General features: G+C 37.5%; 1 protein-coding gene and 1 pseudogene across 1 annotated transcript in view; one reads left to right on the plus strand and one right to left on the minus strand.

The window, feature by feature from the left end:
* LOC136774074 (uncharacterized protein KIAA0930 homolog) overlaps positions 1 to 19,542 on the plus strand; it is a 449,327-nt gene that overhangs the window by 351,581 nt on the left and 78,204 nt on the right. The gene's annotated exons all lie outside the window — the stretch shown is intronic.
* Positions 6,077 to 8,630, minus strand: LOC136774509 (general transcription and DNA repair factor IIH helicase/translocase subunit XPB-like; annotated as a pseudogene).

Here is a 19,542-nt window from a genome sequence, read left to right on the forward strand (position 1 = left end):
TGTTGATGCAACTTTTCGACTATTTCATTATCCTATTCTAACTCATGATCTACTTGAAATTTAGTATTTTTAAAGCCTGAATGTAAGAATAAGTTATTAGAAGTTGTTGGTAATACAATTTCTGAATATAAGAAATTATTATTTTTTAACCATGATAGAGCTTTCCACACTCTACTTACATCTACTAATTTTTTTCATACTATGTTTGATTTAGTTGGAATGCCTTGCACTAATATGTACAACTCATGATTTAAATTGATTCGTTCATTGGAAGGACATATTTTTTTTAACGTTTCTTCTATAGGCTAAGGTAGACGGAATATCCTACCTTTCACTTTTGGAATCATTCCTGTATATGGTATATTTCTATTCATCACTGTACCCATGCGTAATGCAGTCTTAAAAGCTGTTGCTCTTTGAATTAAGATTCGTTCGTATTCGTTGAATCCATCAATTTCTTCTGGTACTTGTCGTGAATCCAACTTGTTTAATACGCATGTAGGTGGCATGATATTAAAACGAATCTTATTTTTACTATATTGACAAATGTACAAAATATTATCATTTTCATTATAATCTATGTAGTGCAGTAAATGGCACCATAGTTTTGAGCCATATGTTTTATTGGAAACATTTATTCTCGTTACTTCTCTCTGAAAATATAGTTTTTACAAGAAATGCAAGATTTATTTGGAACATCTATGGAACGTTTAGTAAAAGCTTTAAAGGCATTAAATTATCGAGATTTTATGTCATCCTCAATAAAATCAATTTCAGTATACCTTTCCTCGAATGCCGTAGCATTTTTCTGAGTCCGATTATACTTCCTTCGGCTCATAAACATTATTTTTATTTAAAGCATTGTCCAAATTATTCAATTTTGTGTCAAACGCTTTTAAATCTTACATCAATCATTTTATGTGTAGTACTTCTGGAAAATGAGGAGATAATATTTCACAAAGTCGCTAAAAATTTCTATAAACACAACTAATAATTTACATAACAACTAAACGAATGTTCAAATTTATTGTAATTCACTTTATTCAAGCAATGGTTTATTTCTCCTACAAGTTTGTGTACCTTGTTTAAAGTACACGTCATTAAAATTTCATAGAAATCCTTCAACTTTTTTAGTAGAAGAATGTCAAGTTTTGCAAACGAGACTACAGCACGACATTTTTTTATCTTTCTTTTAGTTTCTAACAAAGGCAGAATATTAATACTTTTCCCTTCAATATTCATAGCAATCTTGATAATATTACAATTTAAATCTGTTACTCCTTTCGAAACTTCTTTTCGTGTATTTATTGAGGTCTTAACGGGATCCCTCCAGCCCTCTATAGCCAACATTACGGAACGAAAACCGAGGGAGAATTGTCCAGCGCTATTTTTTAACCGATTTCAATGTTTTTGGGGTTGTTGGAATCGTTAGGACTCGCACTTTGTCATAAGTAAAGCCGTATTTTCCAAAAAAACGTTAAAAAAATAAAATTGTTTAAAAACTCGCATTAATAATATTTAATCGCAAAACAAATCGAAAAATCAAGCTTCTTTATGACGAGGTACCAGACCTAACGATTCCAACAAGCCCAAAAACATTGAAATCGGTTGAGAAATAGAGCCGTACCATTATCCCGCGTTATTGAGGTGGACGAAAACCAAAAATTTTTAGGAAGAAAGCTAGGCTTCCACCCCTCTCGCGGCTCACGCTAACGTGTTCCTCCACTCCAGCATCGAAACTTACTGCGAAGCTTTCCTCATATTTACGCTATTCCCCTATCTGTAGCGTTACACATATAAATACCGCTAAAATAATGTTGGGAACATTTCATTTCGCCGATATAATGAAATTGCTAAAAATGCAATTATCATTTTGAAATAAAATTGTAGAAAAGGAGATTTCGTAATGCTTGAAATATAGGGCATACGGCGAAACGCGGGACAATGGTACGGTCGTATTTTTCAACAGAATTTGATGAGACTAGTAATAATTAAACCCATTCTTCATGTAGATTGTCCTAAAGAGCTCGCATTTTCGATAAAACTTATAGTTTTTCAGCTATGAACGTTTGAATTTGCACGGCGAACAAATACATATTTCTTCTCTCGCGTAGATCAGCTGTTGCGCACGTCCATCTTCAATCGTTCATAGCTGAAAAACTATAAGCTTTATCGAAAATGCGAGCTCTTTAGGACAATCTACATGAAGAATGGCTTTAATTATTACTAGTCTCATTAAATTCTGTTGATAAATACGACTGTACCATTGTCCCGCGTTTCGCCGTATGCCCTACATTTCAAGCATTAAGAAATCTCCTTTTCTACAATTTTATTTCAAAATGATAATTGCATTTTTAGTAATTTCATTATATCGGCGAAATGAAATGTTCTCAAAATTATTTTAGCGGTATTTATATGTGTATAGCTATAGATAAGGGAATTGCGTAAATATAAGGAAAGCTTCGCAGTAAGTTTCGATGCTGGAGTGGGGGAACACGTTAGCGTGAACCGCGAGAGGGGTGGAACCCTAGCTTTCTTCCTAAAAATTTTTGGTTTTCGTCCACCTCAGAAACGCGGGACAATGGTACGGCTCTATTTCTCAACCGATTTCAATGTTTTTGGGCTTGTTGGAATCGTTAGGTCTGGCACCTCGTCATAGAGAAGCCTGATTTTTCGATTTGTTTTGCGATTAAATATTATTAATGCGAATTTTTAAACAAATTAATTTTTTTTTCATTTTTTGGAAAAAAAGGCTTTTTTCATGACAAGGTGCGAGTCCTAACGATTCCAACAAGCCCAAAAACATTGAAATCGGTCGAAAAATAGCGCTGGACAAATCTCCCTCGTTTTTCGTTCCGTAATGTTGGCTACAGAGGGCTTGAGGGATCCCGTTAAGCGTTCGCCATGTCATATTCATTCAAATTTCAAAAGTTCTCTTTGACCTTTGAAAATGACCCTGGAATTGCTAATCATTCATTCTTGGTATAACAGTTTCAACATAATTTTCTATTTTTGGAGTCGTATTTTCTTCTCCATCATCTGATGAAGATAAACTGTCCAAGAATGCTATTGAAAATTGCTTGACAGGACATATGTGAATACTGTACTCCATTATTTGGTATGTGTTTAATCCCTAACTGAAGTAATTGGTGGATACTATTTATTATAGTGCTCTGAAATATAAGTAATAAAATTATATTAGAAGTAACAATTCTTCATATATATTGTTCGAGATTGGGAGGAGCAAAATGCTGAGAAATATATTTCCACATTTCTGCTATATCTCCCTTTCTCTCTTGCGGTGACAGTAGACAGCTAGACCGACAGCGTCTAGCCGCTCTATCTGTCTTTATCTCTCCGCAGCGCGCTTGCGCGTCTTCTGGCCCTGGCGCGTCGCGGCCGCGACGCGACACTACTTGCGCGCTTGGCCACTAGGTGGCCAGCGCCCGCAGCAGCTCTCTCGCTGGCAAGATTAGTGTCGCGTAATTACTTAGATGAGTCCTTGATAAGGACCCATCGCAACCCCAAACTTGCTCGACAGCCTGCGTAGCAGCAGCAACAGCAGCAGTTTTTGTCGCCTTCTCGGCCTTTCTTTTTTGACGCCTCCTCGGCAGCGCCTCCATGGCCATCCAAGAGCGCCTCCACCGGCGAACTCATCGGGTAAAATACTTGGTAAGTATCACCCAACCACCCACCGCCTTCCAAGAAGGGGCTTCCCTTCTGCGGCACTTTCCTCCCTCCTAAGGGAGATTTCTCCAGGAACTTCCCGGGAGAAATTCAACTCTCTCCTTCCCCTACCACACTGCCTCCGAGGACTCTTTCGGACCCAGTGTTCCCTACCCTTGAATCCAGGGCTCTCGCAAGAGTCGGGTAATGGGAAGGGGTAGATTCACCCTAGGGGTTGGAGTGGCTCGGAGCCACTAGAGCTCGTGTAGAAGGAGGCTGCGGGGTAAGGGGACTTCCTCTTCCCCAAACCACTTCTCCAACTTCGCTTCCTCCCGTGGCTGGGGATTTTACTGGGGAATACCCCAGGGAAAATTATCCAGTCCGGGAGTTTCTAAGTCCGCGTTCCTTTCTGGGAATTCTAGTCTCTGAGGTTCTTGGGAATCTTCGTCTACCGAAAATCCCTAGAATTTGACGAGAACAAATTCCCTAGGAAGTCGATAATTTTAGTCTAGCGGTTCTTGTGTAAATATATATTGTAAATTTTGTACATTTTTATTTATTTAAATAAAAAACTCATTTTGCCTATTACCTTGGCTTTGAATATTTTATTCTAGAATAAAACCTTCCAATCTGACCACAGGTTCGGAGCCGACTTGGGACGCTGTTTCGCACATATATCATTTAAATATATATTAAGATGATAGCTTATCATTATCAAGTTCTTACCGTTTATAATATTCAAAAGGCCCGGTCTTGACCCCTTTCAGATTTCATTACTTCCCTTAACTGAAAGATTTGACAAGGTGGAGGGGGTAAAAAAGTGGTAGCTTTCATACATCTTAATTCGCTCGGTCCGGACACAGAATCACTAGACCAAGCTAATATGGAATTATAGGGAAAGCTTTGTACGAGCAAATTGTGCCAATTCCCGAACTCATCTACTGTAGTGAATCAGCCTATAGTGCTTACTAAACTATAGAGAATCTGCCTATACAGGGTCTTTTCCTAACAGCGGAGCATAGAAGATTCGTGTTAGTTGACTATAGCACTCGGAATGATGGAATCTGAGAGCGCTGATTGGTCAATATTGCGTAGTACCAACATATAATAGGCCGTTACCAATAGTTGGATACGAAAAAAGAGATTCATCCGCCATTTTGGTGTGGAGAAATGTTTACATGCTGATCGTAGCAGAAAGAGGTGTAAAAAGGAAAAATGTCAAATGTTGTCGTTACTAAAGTAAAAATTGAATGCTTTGAATGAAAATGAAGATTATTCGTACTTTCCATTCATTATTTTCAATTTTTACTTTAGTAGCCTTACCATTTGACATTTCTCCATTTTACACCTCTTTCTGCTAGGATTAGCATGTAAACATTTCTCCACACCAATATGGCGGATGAATCTCATTTTTTGTATCCAACTATTGGTAACGGTTTTTTATCTGTTGGTACTACATAATATTGACCAATCAGCGCTCTCAGATTCGATCATTCCGAGTGCTATAGTCAACTAACACGAATCTCCTATGCTCCGCTGTTAGGAAAAGACCCTGTAGATCTTACTAGACTATAGAGTCTGATTATAGATTCTTATAATATACACATACTGAGTGCATACTGCATACGACGAAAAATATCCTTCAAGAATAATTAAATTTATCATTAGAAAGTGTTGGTGGCATGAATTCATTATATATTGTAAGAATCCATAGTCAGACACGCTATAGTCTGGTATTAACTATAGTATGGTAAGAACTATAGCCGGATTACCTATGGATTGGTGTCCCTGTCTCGTCTCACTATAGTTCCTAGTGAATATGGACAAAGCACAGATGTTAACGTTTATATATAAGCCGTACCAGTTAGGAACTTGTCCTCTTCCATTTGTAGTTCGTCGGTAATGGCGTCGGTTCGAGTAACACTGGCATATGTATCGGTTTTATGAACATGCTTGCGTGTAGTGGGGTTTTAGTACTGGTTAATAAAGTTAAGTACGGCGTTGTCGTCGGGAATTACTGTGATGAAAGTGGCAGTAACTGTATAAAGAATCTTGGTGGAAATAAATGTGAACAATGAGTGTTTTTAGCACGTGGTTCTATAGTACTTTATTTCCTCGGACATCATTACAATATCAACGAGACTACGAGAACTATCCATTACCTTAACGTTATTGTGTTGGTATAATTGGAGGAAATACTTGAATTTTAAAGTACTTTTTCAATGAAACAAGAAATAATCATACACAGTTTTATTTTAATATTGAGGTTTTCATAACTTACAAAAAATATTGAAAAATAACAGAATATTACAATGTCAATAGTGTATTTCTATCTATGAATTTATTACTTTCGAATCTAAACTTTACCTCGATGGAAATAATTTAATATAAGAATGCATTACTGTAGAATTTATGCTCTGAACTTTTTAAAAAGTGGTTGCTTGTTCGTTATTGAAGAGCTACCAGATTTTTTATGATGAGAATAGACGGCATCATTAGCTCCGGAAATTGATTTAATATTACCAGCTTTTCATATGATCTAAAATATATAAACTGTAATGTAACATATGAAGTAAATATCGTATATTGAAATATAAATAAATGAATAATATTGTTTTATTTATTATACCGATCTGGGCCCTTATCCAATTATTCTTTCTTCGTCGGCATCATTGTCACTTGCTGATAACACTTGCTGTAGTAAATGACTTTATTCCTCTCTAGTCATATACATCAAATTTGGCTTCTAGAAATTCATTATAATAAAAAACACCTTTTTTCGGGCAAAACTATTTTAAAAACTTTGTAATAAAAATAATAACTCATCCATTCCAGCTAATTTTATAATAACTATGTAGGCATAATCCTGATTCAATAAAAAAAGCTTTGACGTTTTCGAGAAAAATTCATTTCTATAGTATCGTGCGATATCAATTTATACAAGAATGCATTGTATTCTGTAGCAGTTGCTCCTATAAAACGAAACAAAAATAAGGATTTTTTAATTTTCTAACTTATTTTACCAACCAAGTGCCAACTTTTCTTAGCTCGAAAAAATTGTTCCCAAACGCTGTGCTTCTTATTTTTAGGATTCACCATGCAATGATATTTGTACAAGAACATTGGTTTCTGCTAAATAAAAAGACATATCTACTACTTTACTTAAAAATATACTATTAACTTTAGTATTAAATTTATAAATCCGTAGAATTTTTATTCTTTCACTTTGACTAGTAGGACCATAAATATAAGGTTTACTTAGTTTATTGCATAATGCTTTAAGGCAAAGACATTCTCAGAAAAAACAATTGATTTATCTCCTATTCTTTCATGATATCGTAACAAATATTGGCAGCAACGAAATTTATTTGGATTCAATACATAGTGCAATAGCTTTTTGCTCATCTTTCCTTTATTCTGATATTCACTATAAAATTCGAGTGTCACAGAGCACCAAACTTCTGCATTCTAAACCCTTGCAATAAAACCTCTTTTTTGTAATTCCAACCAATTGGCTTCATAAAGTTTAGGTTCGATTAGAAAGTTAAGATCTACAATTTTATCACCTTTTCATAATAATGTAGCCATTAATCCTAATTAAGAATGGGATTGAACAATTTTTAGTACTCAATGAAACATTTTTACAGAAATCGTATACACTTCATCCAAGACCATAATACAACATTCCTGCTTCTGCAACCACTTCATTCTTTGTTCAGCCTTCCAAAAACATTTTTATGTATGCGTGATCTTGGAATATGTTGTAACTAAAATACCACAGCCCATTGGTTTATATTTTGCTTCGCTAGTAATCCGACATATCATTGAGTCATCAGCAGTTGACCATATTTCAAATTGCTGTCTCCACTGCTCAACCAATACTTTAGAGTTGCATAAAACCAAAGCTCTTATTCATACTATACAATAAGCTAAGACTCCTACTGAAATTTTTCCAACACTACATAGTAACATTATTACACCAGATCTTGCTAGACCATTATCAAACAACTTTCTCATACTTTTCACTTGATAAGGCCCTAAAACTGTTGATGGTTTTAAATCAATATTGATGTCAGGAGTAAGAGTATCATTTCGAAAATCATGCTCTGCTAGTATAGGATGCTCAAATTCTATACATCTCTCTTTTGGATTACGTCAATTTTCTCTTGATTTATTTCAAAACTAGCAGTCTTGATTTCCGCATCTTCTTCTTCGTCCTCATCTTCTTCTTCGTCCTCATCTTCTTCTTCGTCCTCATCCTCTTTATCTATTTTGTTATAAAAAGTAGTAATATCTTCTGGAAGTGTAACTTCAGTAGTACCTTCTGGTGCTTGTGTGCATTTTTCCAGGAACGGCTAGAGCATATGGCACCAAACTGTAAACCATGAAATAATGCCATATATGTAGATTTGTTTTAATTAAACAAATTTTATTTACAGTGTACTTACTTGAAAATGTTTATGTTTATTATGAGTGGATAAAACATCATCCCCCGTTCCCTGTTTCATCTACAATCTTCCATAATCCGCATTCTTGAATAACAGAGTCTTTCAATAACCTTAAAAGTACATCTGGATAGGGAGATTCGAAAAAGTACTTGTTGTGTTTGAATACAAGTTTGACCTGAAATAAGAATAAGTAAATAAATTATTAATTTAGCTATATGCATTGTGAGGCTACTGTCTATCCTAGAGAATAGCGTAGAAAGGGAGGGAAGAGTTATCCCTCACCGATCGCGTTCGCGTCCCAATAGGCGACTTCCTACAAGACCCGGGCGCCTTCGATGTAATTTTAATAATACTCGAATATTTATTTATACAGAGGGGATTCTAACCCTCGTACGCGAATCTAGGGGATGGGGTGCTAATAATTACAATTCCTCAATTCCGGTTAAACTCTCTTTATTATAAGTTCCGTACTCAATATAATACAATGTTCTCTTCATAAGGTTTAGTTACGCTCATTGGTAAAATAATAACACAAACTGTTTAGGATTGATTCCTAAAAATAGGATTTCTTTAATTTAGAAACGATCAGCAAGAAGAAGACGGTACAAGTAAGCGGGATTATCAAAATATAGCACAAAAAAACAGAGAAACTCGCTTGTGTTTACTATACCTATTATTCTCTTGGAACCTAATTCAAAATACATGAGTTATACCAGAGTTAACAAAAATATTTCTAATACTAATGCTAAGTCCTAAATGTGGGTGCGCCCTAAGTTGTGCGAACGCGGCTGAAGCCCCGATGACGTATTAGCAAGCCTCGCGCTCGAGTCACTAGTCGGCGTTCACTACGGTCCCCACTGAGTTGCGCGGTACCCCGGGCGCCACCGGTGGATTCCTGAGCTAACTACCACGCGACGCTATGCGGATGAGTTCCTATCCCCGCACGTGCGCGTTCCTCGACGGTTATTCGCACTCCCTAAGTTCCCACGTACTCAACCACAACAACGACCCGGATTGTTTTGGTTCGGTACCTAAGATCGCGAGTCCTCACGGAAATTGTACTAAGCCCGCGGCCTTGAACCGACTCAAGGGAACGATCACGTCAACTGTGGAACTCTCAACGAACTTATGTTGTCGCGAAGTAGTGTAGCTGCAAGGATTCTATGACCGGGTGGCGAGGGGGTCGAGGTTCCGCGGGGGAGGGGAGGTAAAGGAGTTGCCCCCGCTCCTCAGCGGGGGGGGGAGGGGGATTTCCCCCACTCCTGGGGGGGGGGTGGTGGGGTAAAATTACGTACGTGTCACCCTAACATCTCGGTGGTGGGGGGAGGTTAACAACGTAGATGTAGGGGGTACACATGTGAACTACCACTCTTCGTTATATAATTTTATACTTTTTTTTAAATGAAAGTGAAATTAATTATCTCAAATAATTTCATTTATCAAAATAATTTAGATTTCGCCGAGACCACCCCCACCGAAAACCGTCCCCCTTAACACCCCTCCCTAACCACCTAAACGTCGCAGCCCTCGACGCGAGATATAAAGAGAATACACACATTTAAAATTAATATTATTTATTATTATTATTTTGAAAGGAATTTAGGGAACGGTTAATGACTTAATTAAAAAACACAGATTTGTGGAAAAAGCCTTTCGGCATAAAAAACCCACTTTATTCAAAATACATATTTTTCTCTTTCACTTCTCACGATCTTTAGATCCTCTTTTTTTCTCACTCCTATTTTAAAGCTGTATGGACATATTTCGAATAAGTTTTTAAAAACCTACGATCTTTAGGGTTCCGCCGCCTCTTCTTCATCTTCTTCATCTCCTTCCCCTCTTTCGTCTTCTTCATCTTCTTCCTCTTCTTCCTCCATTTGTCCTTCTAATTCATCTGTGATTTCCATAAGTTGTTCAACTAATATAGCAAATTCTGAATCATCCTCCATTTCCTCCACCACCTCCTCATTCTCCCACAAATCGTCGTCTTTCTTCCTTGGTACTTCACTCCACATGGTTCTTTTCACTACAGTTAATCGCATTAAAATAATCTCAGGATTCATTATCACTAGTCGCTTAGATACAAAACGATCTTCCAATGAAATATGAACTGACCAATTACGCACGTATTTTATAGTTAATCTAATGCCTTTCTTTCCTCTTTATCAATACATATTAGTCTTTTCTTTATCAATACGTATTAGCTTTCTTTCCGTGAAGTGGAACGCAATGGAAGAGAATGTCAATAGAGACCGACTAAATAGTCTAAAAAAAACTTTTTTTTTTTTTAATCGATTCTTACAGATTGTGGATAGTCTCCGTAGATGAATCAGACTCCAGGTCGTTGCTGATATCCGACAGGAGCTGGAGAACGTCAGCATCCTCGTCGAACCGTATTATGTCTTCTGGAGAAAGATCTTGTTCCATATTAATGCCCTCCCACTCCATTTCACTACTAATATCTGATAGAAGATCAACATCATTGTCATTAACCCCATTGGACTGGATATTTGATGGGAATTGTTGCCACTGAAGCTTTTTCCTCAGCATCCTCACAATTGCTGTCAACACGTTGTTATCCTCCTCTTCCATCTCACCCCAATCTTCTTCTAAATCTACTACTTCTTCTTCTTCTACTACTACTTCATCCATACTTAGGATGTTCTCAATATTTTGCTTCGTGAATAATCTATAAAATTTAATTACACCCATTTTTTTATTGTAGAAACTTTCACGTCAAGCAAACTGGGTAGACTGAGAATGGAAGAAATGTATACTCAATACGAAATAAATTAACAATACGTACTAGCCTTCTCTCTACTCTAGATGGAGTTACATCTCTTATTTTTTTATTTTGTAGACGCCCTTTCGGGCTTCACCTCTTTTCTCATTCTCCCTTCACTTTACATTCCTCTCTTACATTTATTCTTACAACTAATCCTTAAACTAACTGAGCACCTATACGCTCGCCTGAGAGAGAGAGAGAGCGAGAGAGCCTCTCCATACCATCATTCCCATTCTTCCATTCATCCACACTCATCCTTCCTTCCTTCCGACTTCCGTCTCCGGGTTATTATGTCTATTTCTCTTACTTTCTAATTCCTTCATCCATTCTAGCCCTCTTCCATCCCCTCTCAATATATCCTTCACCTTCTCCTCAATTCCCCTTTCATCTACTATCTTCCCGCATCTTTCTATCACATGTTCCCATCCCTCTGTTTCCCAATCACATATCCTACATTTCCTTTCCTTATTTTTCCTCCAGTACTGTCCTTCTCTCATTTCATTTCCCAATCTATATCTTGCGATCTTTGACCATTCCCCCTCTTATCCCCCTCCTTTCAGATATTCCGGTACTTCCACTTCTCTTAATAGCTTATACTATGTGTTGTATCTGGATATCTTAATCTTATTACCCCTCTCCTCCTTCTCCCTATCACTTTCTTCTTTCTCGATCTCCTTCCACATCTCTTCCCTCTCCCTCTATTTCTCCCATCTTTCATGACTCCTCTTGCTCCCTCTTTCTTCCATGAATCTTTTCCTCTCTTCCTCCCATCTCGATTGCTTTGTCCCTCTTCTTTCCCTACTTTCTATTTCCTTCATGTTCTCTCTTCTCATTCATTTCCTTTCCCATCCCTTAATCTTTCCTCAAAATCCCAAGCTTTTTTCACTGCCCTCATAATCATTTTTCCCTTCTTCAGTTCTTCCCTTACCATATATCCTGGTGTTACCCATTCCAATCCTAGCACCCACTTCATGTACCTCTCATTCACCGTCTCCACCCTTCTTTTCTCTTCCCATCCCCAAATCTCCGCACCATATCCTACATCCGGCCACATCAACCTATCATACAACCACATTCTTCTTCTATAATCGTCCTTGTATATCCTCCTTCCTATTCCCCATACCTCCTTCATTCCTCCTCCTGCCTTCTTTACCCTTTCCGCAATCTGCTCATCTTGCCTTCCATTTCCTCCAAACTTATATCCTAGGTACAACACAACTCTCTCCTCTTCTATCCACCCTCCTTTCCACTTGCATCTCACCTCCCCCGTTACTCTTTTACCGAACCTCACTAGCTTTGTCTTTCATACATTTAATTCCATTCCCATCGTGTCCATTAAGTTAACCGGACATTAATTGAATAATGGAAAAAAAACTACAGGAGTTATTTGTTAAGCGTTTGTAGATGTTTATTATATCAATAAAACCGTATGTTAGTTGCTAATTTTTGAGAAAATGCAAAAATAAAAATCAGCGTTAAGTTGGCCGAACATTAATTACTTTTCTTTAGATAGGGTGTTATATCGATTCAGAATCGTTTGTAGTTTCTACATATAAAAGAAAAAATGTTTGTTAGTTAATGGATTTGAACGAAAATGAAATTAAAAAATTCACAATTTAGTTCGAGAGCAAGTATAGGTTATATATATTATTCTATTTTACGATTTTACAACTATATTGATAATAAACGTTTGTTAGGTGTTTGTAGATTCTTGTTATACCAATAGAAACATTTGTTATGATTGATAATTTTTGCAAAAATGCAGAAAATAAAAATCGCATCAGTGTGAAGTTGACTGGACATTAACTAAATTTTTCCTTAAATAATGTAATCACATCGATTTAGGATCGTCTGTAGTTTCTAAAAACATAAGTTACGTTTGTTAAATGTTAATTATGAAGAAAAATCAAATTATAAACATTTCCAATTTTGTCCATGCATATGTATGTACATACTACATTATTATGGACAAAATTGGAAATGTTTGTAATTTGATTTTTCTTCATAATTAACATTTAACAAACGTAACTTATGTTTTTAGAAACTACAGAAGATCCTAAATCGATGTGATTACATTATTTAAGGAAAAATTTAGTTAATGTCCAGTCAACTTCACACTGATGCGATTTTTATTTTCTGCATTTTTGCAAAAATTATCAATCATAACAAATGTTTCTATTGGTGTAACAAGAATCTACAAACACCTAACAAACGTTTATTATCAATATAGTTGTAAAATCGTAAAATAGAATAATATATATAACTTATACTTGTTCGCGAACTAAATTGTAAATTTTTTAATTTCATTTTCGTTCAAATCCATTAACTAACAAACATTTTTTCTTTTATATGTAGAAACTACAAACGATTCTGAATCGATATAACACCCTATCTAAAGAAAAGTAATTACTGTTCGGCCAACTTAACGCTGGTTTTGATTTTTGCGTTTTCTCCAAAATTACCCACTAACGAACGCTTTTATTGATATAACAAACATCTACAAACGCTTAACAAACAACTTGTCAAGTAGCATAAGTTTCCCAGCAGCCAAGGTCTACCATAAACGCCTATTTGATTTGAAATCTCATTCAAAATTGTACCCATTTGCCGCCACGACTGGTGTACAACAGTCAGACCCCACGGTCACACCCGAAAGGGTTCGGCAATCCCCGGACGCGGGGAGGGGCGATAACCAATAGAAAAAAGGGGGACCAATGCTGCTGGACGACCAACTGATCGTAGTCAGTACATCGATATCAGTCGAGCACATCACAATAAAGTCTTAATTGAAATTACCAAGTAAAGATTTCGTTTTTTCTTTATTTTGGAATAACCCAATCCAACACAACTCCTGTAGTTTTTTTCTATTATTCAATATATGTCCGGTCAATTTGACTGATATATTCCCATCTTATCCAAATATCTCTCTACTTGCTTCATTATCAGCCTCATCCCTTCCATCTTTCTCGCCAACACAACTATATCGTCCGCATACATCAATGAATACACTTTCCTCGCTCCTACTTGTATCCCACCTTTCGCCCTTTCCTCCAGCCTCTTTTCTAGTCCATCCATATACAGTATGAATAACTTTGCACTCAGCGGACATCCCTGTTCTACTCCCATTCCGGTCCAGAATTTTTCTCCGATTTCAGTTCCTTTCCTTACCCTACATGCCGTTTCTCCATATAATTACTCTATTGCACTTCCTAACCCTTCACTCTCTCCTTTTTCTCTCATCACTTTCCATAGCTTCTTCCTATCTATCATATCGAATGCAGCCCGTGAATCTATAAAACATCCTATTACTCCCCCATTCTTAGCCGTTTTCTCCCTATTTATTATATAATTTAATATATACATTTTTTCCAATACCCCCTTCCCCTACCTGAAGCCTGTTTGGCCCCCCCTATCATTTCTTTTTCTTCCATCTCTTTCTGTAGCCTTTACCCCAATACTCCAGCATATATCTTCGACATCGTATCAATCACCGTGATTCCTCTATAGTCTTCTAATTTCTTTCCATCTCCTTTCTTTCTTATGGGGACTATCATACCCGTCTCCTACCCTTCCGGCACTCCTTCACCTCTCCATACTCCGTCACATATTCTCCATACATCTTTTCTCAACCCTTTAACTCCATATTTCTATACCTCACTCCCTAGCCCATTCTCTCCTGTTGCCTTTCGCACTTTTAATCTTTCTATCTGCTTTTCCATCTCACACTCCTCTATTCCTCCCTCCCTCATCCCCATTCCTTTTCCCCTTCCCTCATCCCTATCCTTCTCATCCTTCATTTTCCTTCTCCCTAATTGCTTACTAAAATACTCGCTCCACTCTTCTATCTCTATCTCTTCTATCCTGTTACTCTCCTTTCCTCTGTACCTTTTTATTTTTTCCCATACCTCCTTTTCCGTTTTCGCCTTCTCTACTTCCTTAGTCCATATCTCCCTCATCCTTTCTTTCTTCTTCTTACATTTCTCCTTATATCCCTTCTTTCCTTTTACATATTCTTCTTTCCCCCCTCCCTCTCTGAAACATCTCCTCAGCATCTTCCTCAATTCCTTCTTGCTCTCCCTGCACTCCTCATCCCACCATCCTTTCCTTCTTCCTTCTTTTTCTCTCTCTTCTCTTTTTACTTCCTCCACCTTTTTTATCTCTTCCTGCATCCTCTTCCATCTCTCCCCTATCTTCATTTTCCCCTCCTCCTTCCATTCCTCCATTTTCTTCTAATACTCTTCTTTCACCCTTTCTCCCCAACCCCTCGTTGCCTTTACACCCTCTTTCTTTCGCAACCCCCTCCTCTTCCCTTTTATCCTCACTATCAGCGGCAAGTGATCCGACTTCGTCCTAATTTTTACCTCCATTCTTTCCACTCCCATCCTTGTTTTTCTGTCTCCCACTACGTAATCAATTACCTACCTTCCCATATGCCCCACATAAGTAAATTCACCTTCTCTATCTCCCTCCACCCTTCCATTAATTATCCCCATTCCCATCTCGCCAAACATATTCAGCATTCTCTTCCCTTCCGCGTTGACCACCTTATCCATCGAATTCCTTCCTTCCTCTTCATCATCCTCTTTACACTCCGTTATCTCGCCCGTCCTCGCATTCAAGTCCCCTTCTGTTATGCACCTTTTTCCTTGTTCCCTCTCCATCACTCTTCTTATCCCATCTTCCTTACTTCTCATCCCATTTCCTATGTACAACGCCACTATTCTCCATTCCTCTCCTCCTATATCCACTTCTATTTCCATAATTCCTTCCTCCTCCATTCCTTCTCCGATCCTTCTTCCTTTCATCTCTTCCTTCACCCCCATCAATATGCCCCCTTTCGCTCTTCCCTTTCTTTCATCCTTCTTTGCCCATTGCGTCCACCAATTGGATCCTTTTGGTACCTTTCTTCCTAATTCTTTCCCAGTTTTTCTCCTCCATCTATGTCTCTATCATGCATACCACGTTTCCTTTTCCTATTCTCTTCCAGAAATCTTCTTCCTTGTTGCTCAATCCTGCCACATTCCAGAATATTACTTCTATTTCCATCTTTCCTCTTTCCACCGATACTCTTCTATAACCTTTTCCGAGCTTCTTTTTCCCTCTATCCTCCTCTGTTGCTCTCTCCCTTTCCCTTCTTGAACCCATTTCTCTTTCTTCTCTCTCCCCAAAATGCTTCTCCTCTACCTTCTTCCTATCCCTCCTCCTCCCATAATCTCAAAAACCTCATCTTTTCTTTCCTCCACCTTTAACCTCTTCCCTTCCCTATTCCAGAGACCTCCCTTCTCTTCATCCCATTTCCACTCTTCGTTTTCCATCCATACCTTCATGTATCCCACATTTACCTTTCTCTCTTTCCTTTTTTCCTCCTCTGCCACTTTCCTTACTCTCATCATCACCCTTCTCTCTTCCCACGCTAAATCCTCCTCTATCCTCTCCTTCCTCCCTCTCAGCTCCTTCTTCCCCTCCATTACCTCCTTCTTCACCTCTTTATTCTTTAGATTCAACTCTACCGCCTTTCTTCCTCCTTTCCCTACACCTCCTATCCTCCTCACCCCTTGAACCGCATCCTCAACTCCAATTATCCTCAATATTTTTTCCACCTTCTCCATTATCTCCTCTCCTTCACCCGTCCTTTCCACACACCATATGATTACATTATTCCTTCTTTCCTCTCTCTACCTCCTTTCTCTTTCCCATCCTAACCTTCTTATTCTCCCTTCTATTCTTACCTTCTCGCTTTCCACTTCGTCTCCGTGTTTTTCCTTCTCTTCCCTCTCCCTCTCCCTTTCCCTTTCTCTTCTCTCCATTTCCCCCATTCTTCCTTTCAGGTTATTTATTTCCCCCTTCCATTCCTTTCTATCTTTTTCTATTTCTTCCTTTACCTCCTCCACCTTCTCAATTACCTCCTTCTTCCCTTCTTCCCTTCTTCTCATCCATCTATCCTCACCTTTATCGCCTCCAATTCCTTCATTATCTTTTCCATAGGATCCTCTACCCTTTTCTCCGGTGTCCTCATCACCTTCGCATTTTTCGAGAAAATCCGACTTTCCTCGTCTTTTTCCTCTCTCTCTTCCTCTCCCTCTTCCTCCCTTTCCTTCCTTTTTCCTTTCATTAATTCTTCCGCACTTCCAACACTCTCACTCCTTATCCTCCCCATTCCACCCCCCTCCAAACCATTTAGTTTTTCTAATTTCAATTTTCCTACCCCCTTTCCCTCTCTCGATCCTCGCTCCCTTCCTTTGATCCCATTTTCGTTTCATCCGATTCCCTTATCCTTACTTTCCCCATTCCCCACTTTAATTATCCTCTCTACCTTACCGACCTTATCTCCTTTTCTTCCTACCCGATGTCGCTACTCTCCTCTTTCTCTACTTACTTTCTTTCCCATCTGACTTTCACGCTCTCCCCACCTAACCTCAAAATTCCACTTATCCCTATGCCTCTTTTCCCTTTCACCTATATACCGCCTTTACTCCCTTGTATCTCCTTTACTTCCTTTCTGTACACTCTACCCCTTCCTCTATTTTTTATCTTTCCCACTTCCACTACTCTTATAATTCATACTTAACTTTGGGCCGCTGTCACTATTCGACACTTCAATGCACACCGGAAACGGAAGTCAGTTACATCTCTTTATCAATAAGTATTAGCTTTCGCCTCCTCACAATTGCTATCAACACGTTATTCTCCTCTTCCATCTCACTGCTATCTTCTTCTTCTTCTAAATCTACTTCTTCTACTACTACTTCATCCATACTTTGGATGATCTCAGTATTTTGACTAGCATCCTGCTACGACGACTGTTAATAATATTATTTGATAATTTTTCCGCGGATTTCAGGGGTGAGGAGCAGGAAGATGGGGGTTTGCGTTTTGATAAAAGAGAGTTGAACGATCGTTGGAGTTCGTCTTTTTTTGATTATGATTTATATAATTATAAAAATAATAATAATATTATACACAATAATAATAATAATATTGCTCCTAAACTGCAGCAGCATCTGTGATTCAAAAATTGAAAATGATTTAATATTAATCTTAACTTTTAATTTCATGAAGTACTTAATGTTGGAAGAGTTTAAACTTTTATTAACTCTTACCGATTGGTGGTGGCTGTTAAATGCAATTACGACCCCCATGCTCACGAAGACCGAATATTGCACAGCATTAAAGACGTGGTATAGGATGATGATCGGCAATAACAGCATCATTATCAACAGGCTGTAGCGGTGCATTTAAAGGTCTACGAAGTGGTAGCTGCTGCTGCTGAAGTTTCCATCTACTTGGTAAATCTAACTGCGCTGTCGGCTGTTGTACAAGGGTCTGCGGTACAATCCTATATGGCTTTGCGATTGCTACAGGCAATCCTATTTGTTTAATGTCCAATAATGTCAACTTTTTGTCTGGCAAACTGATTTTTTTTGTTTTTGTTGGAATCCATTTCGTATACTGTCAGAAGCACTACTGAAGTGAAGATTGCTCTCCTCTCAATATTAACAATACGTATAAGCCTACTCTCTCTCTCTCTCTCTCTACTCTAGATTGAGTTACATCTCTTAATCAATACGTATTAGCTTTCTTTCCGTTTAATCTAGATCAAGTAGGAAGGAATATATTTACAAAGATATTTTTTCAATATTTTTTTTTAGATTCGATTTTATTTGATCTCTACTTTTTTTCTCATGTTTTTAAAATTAAAACTATTCTATAAAACATTTAATAGTAAAAGAAAAAAAATGTAGTGGTTTTTTTTTTTTTTTTTTTATTTTTTTATTTTTTTACTTTTTTATTTTTTTATTTTTTTTTATTTAATGCATTAGAATCCTTTTCGGATTATTAGCATGTACAGTGAAAGTGTTATACAATATCTTATGAAAAATTAAAATTAACTGTTACAATTATTTATTTATAAATTATACACAAAGACAATAACGTACCAAAAAATCCAGTCAAATCAAACCTAGCATAGACAATTATGCATATTAATGAATTTAAAAAGTAACAAAAGAGGAGCAATCTTTAAAGAAGACAGAAATTCCTCCACCCAGTAAGGAGGGAAATATCCTTTCTGGATTAAGTCACAAACCAGATGACCTCTTCCAAATTCCAGTAAAGGACAATTCCAAAGGATATGATTCAGGTCCTGATGGGAAGAACCACATTCACATGTACTATCGTTAATAAAATTAATTCTAGCGAGGGATGACTTCAGATGGTAGTGATTGGATCTAACTCTGTTCACCCACGTAATAAAATTCCTATTTAGATCAAGGTCCTCAAACCAAGGTTTAGTAGAATTGGAGAAGTAGTTATTAAAATAAAAAGTACCCTTATGTTTAGCCTCTTTAGTTATTGTTGCGATGGAATTATACCTACCCTCATTAGCAAATTTTACAAAAAGATCAGTGTGCGGAATTAAATAAGATGTATCTTGGATTAAATGACTAGAATTTTTAGCCAGAGTGTCTACAACCTCATTTGGTTTAACACCAAGATGTGAGGGTATCCAATACAGACGGATTTCATTATCCCCTGAGAAATGACTGTTAATTAGCATTTTAATTTCTATAGTATAAGGATTGAGAGAACTGTAGCTATTAGGATTACTAATTGCAAGTAGGCTACTAAGCGAATCAGAATAGA

Source organism: Prorops nasuta, unplaced genomic scaffold (assembly GCF_024137725.1).
Source record: "Prorops nasuta isolate Cenicafe-Biocafe unplaced genomic scaffold, Cenicafe_Pnas_1.2 PNAS00001, whole genome shotgun sequence".
In the NCBI taxonomy this organism is placed as follows: Eukaryota; Metazoa; Arthropoda; class Insecta; order Hymenoptera; family Bethylidae; genus Prorops; species Prorops nasuta.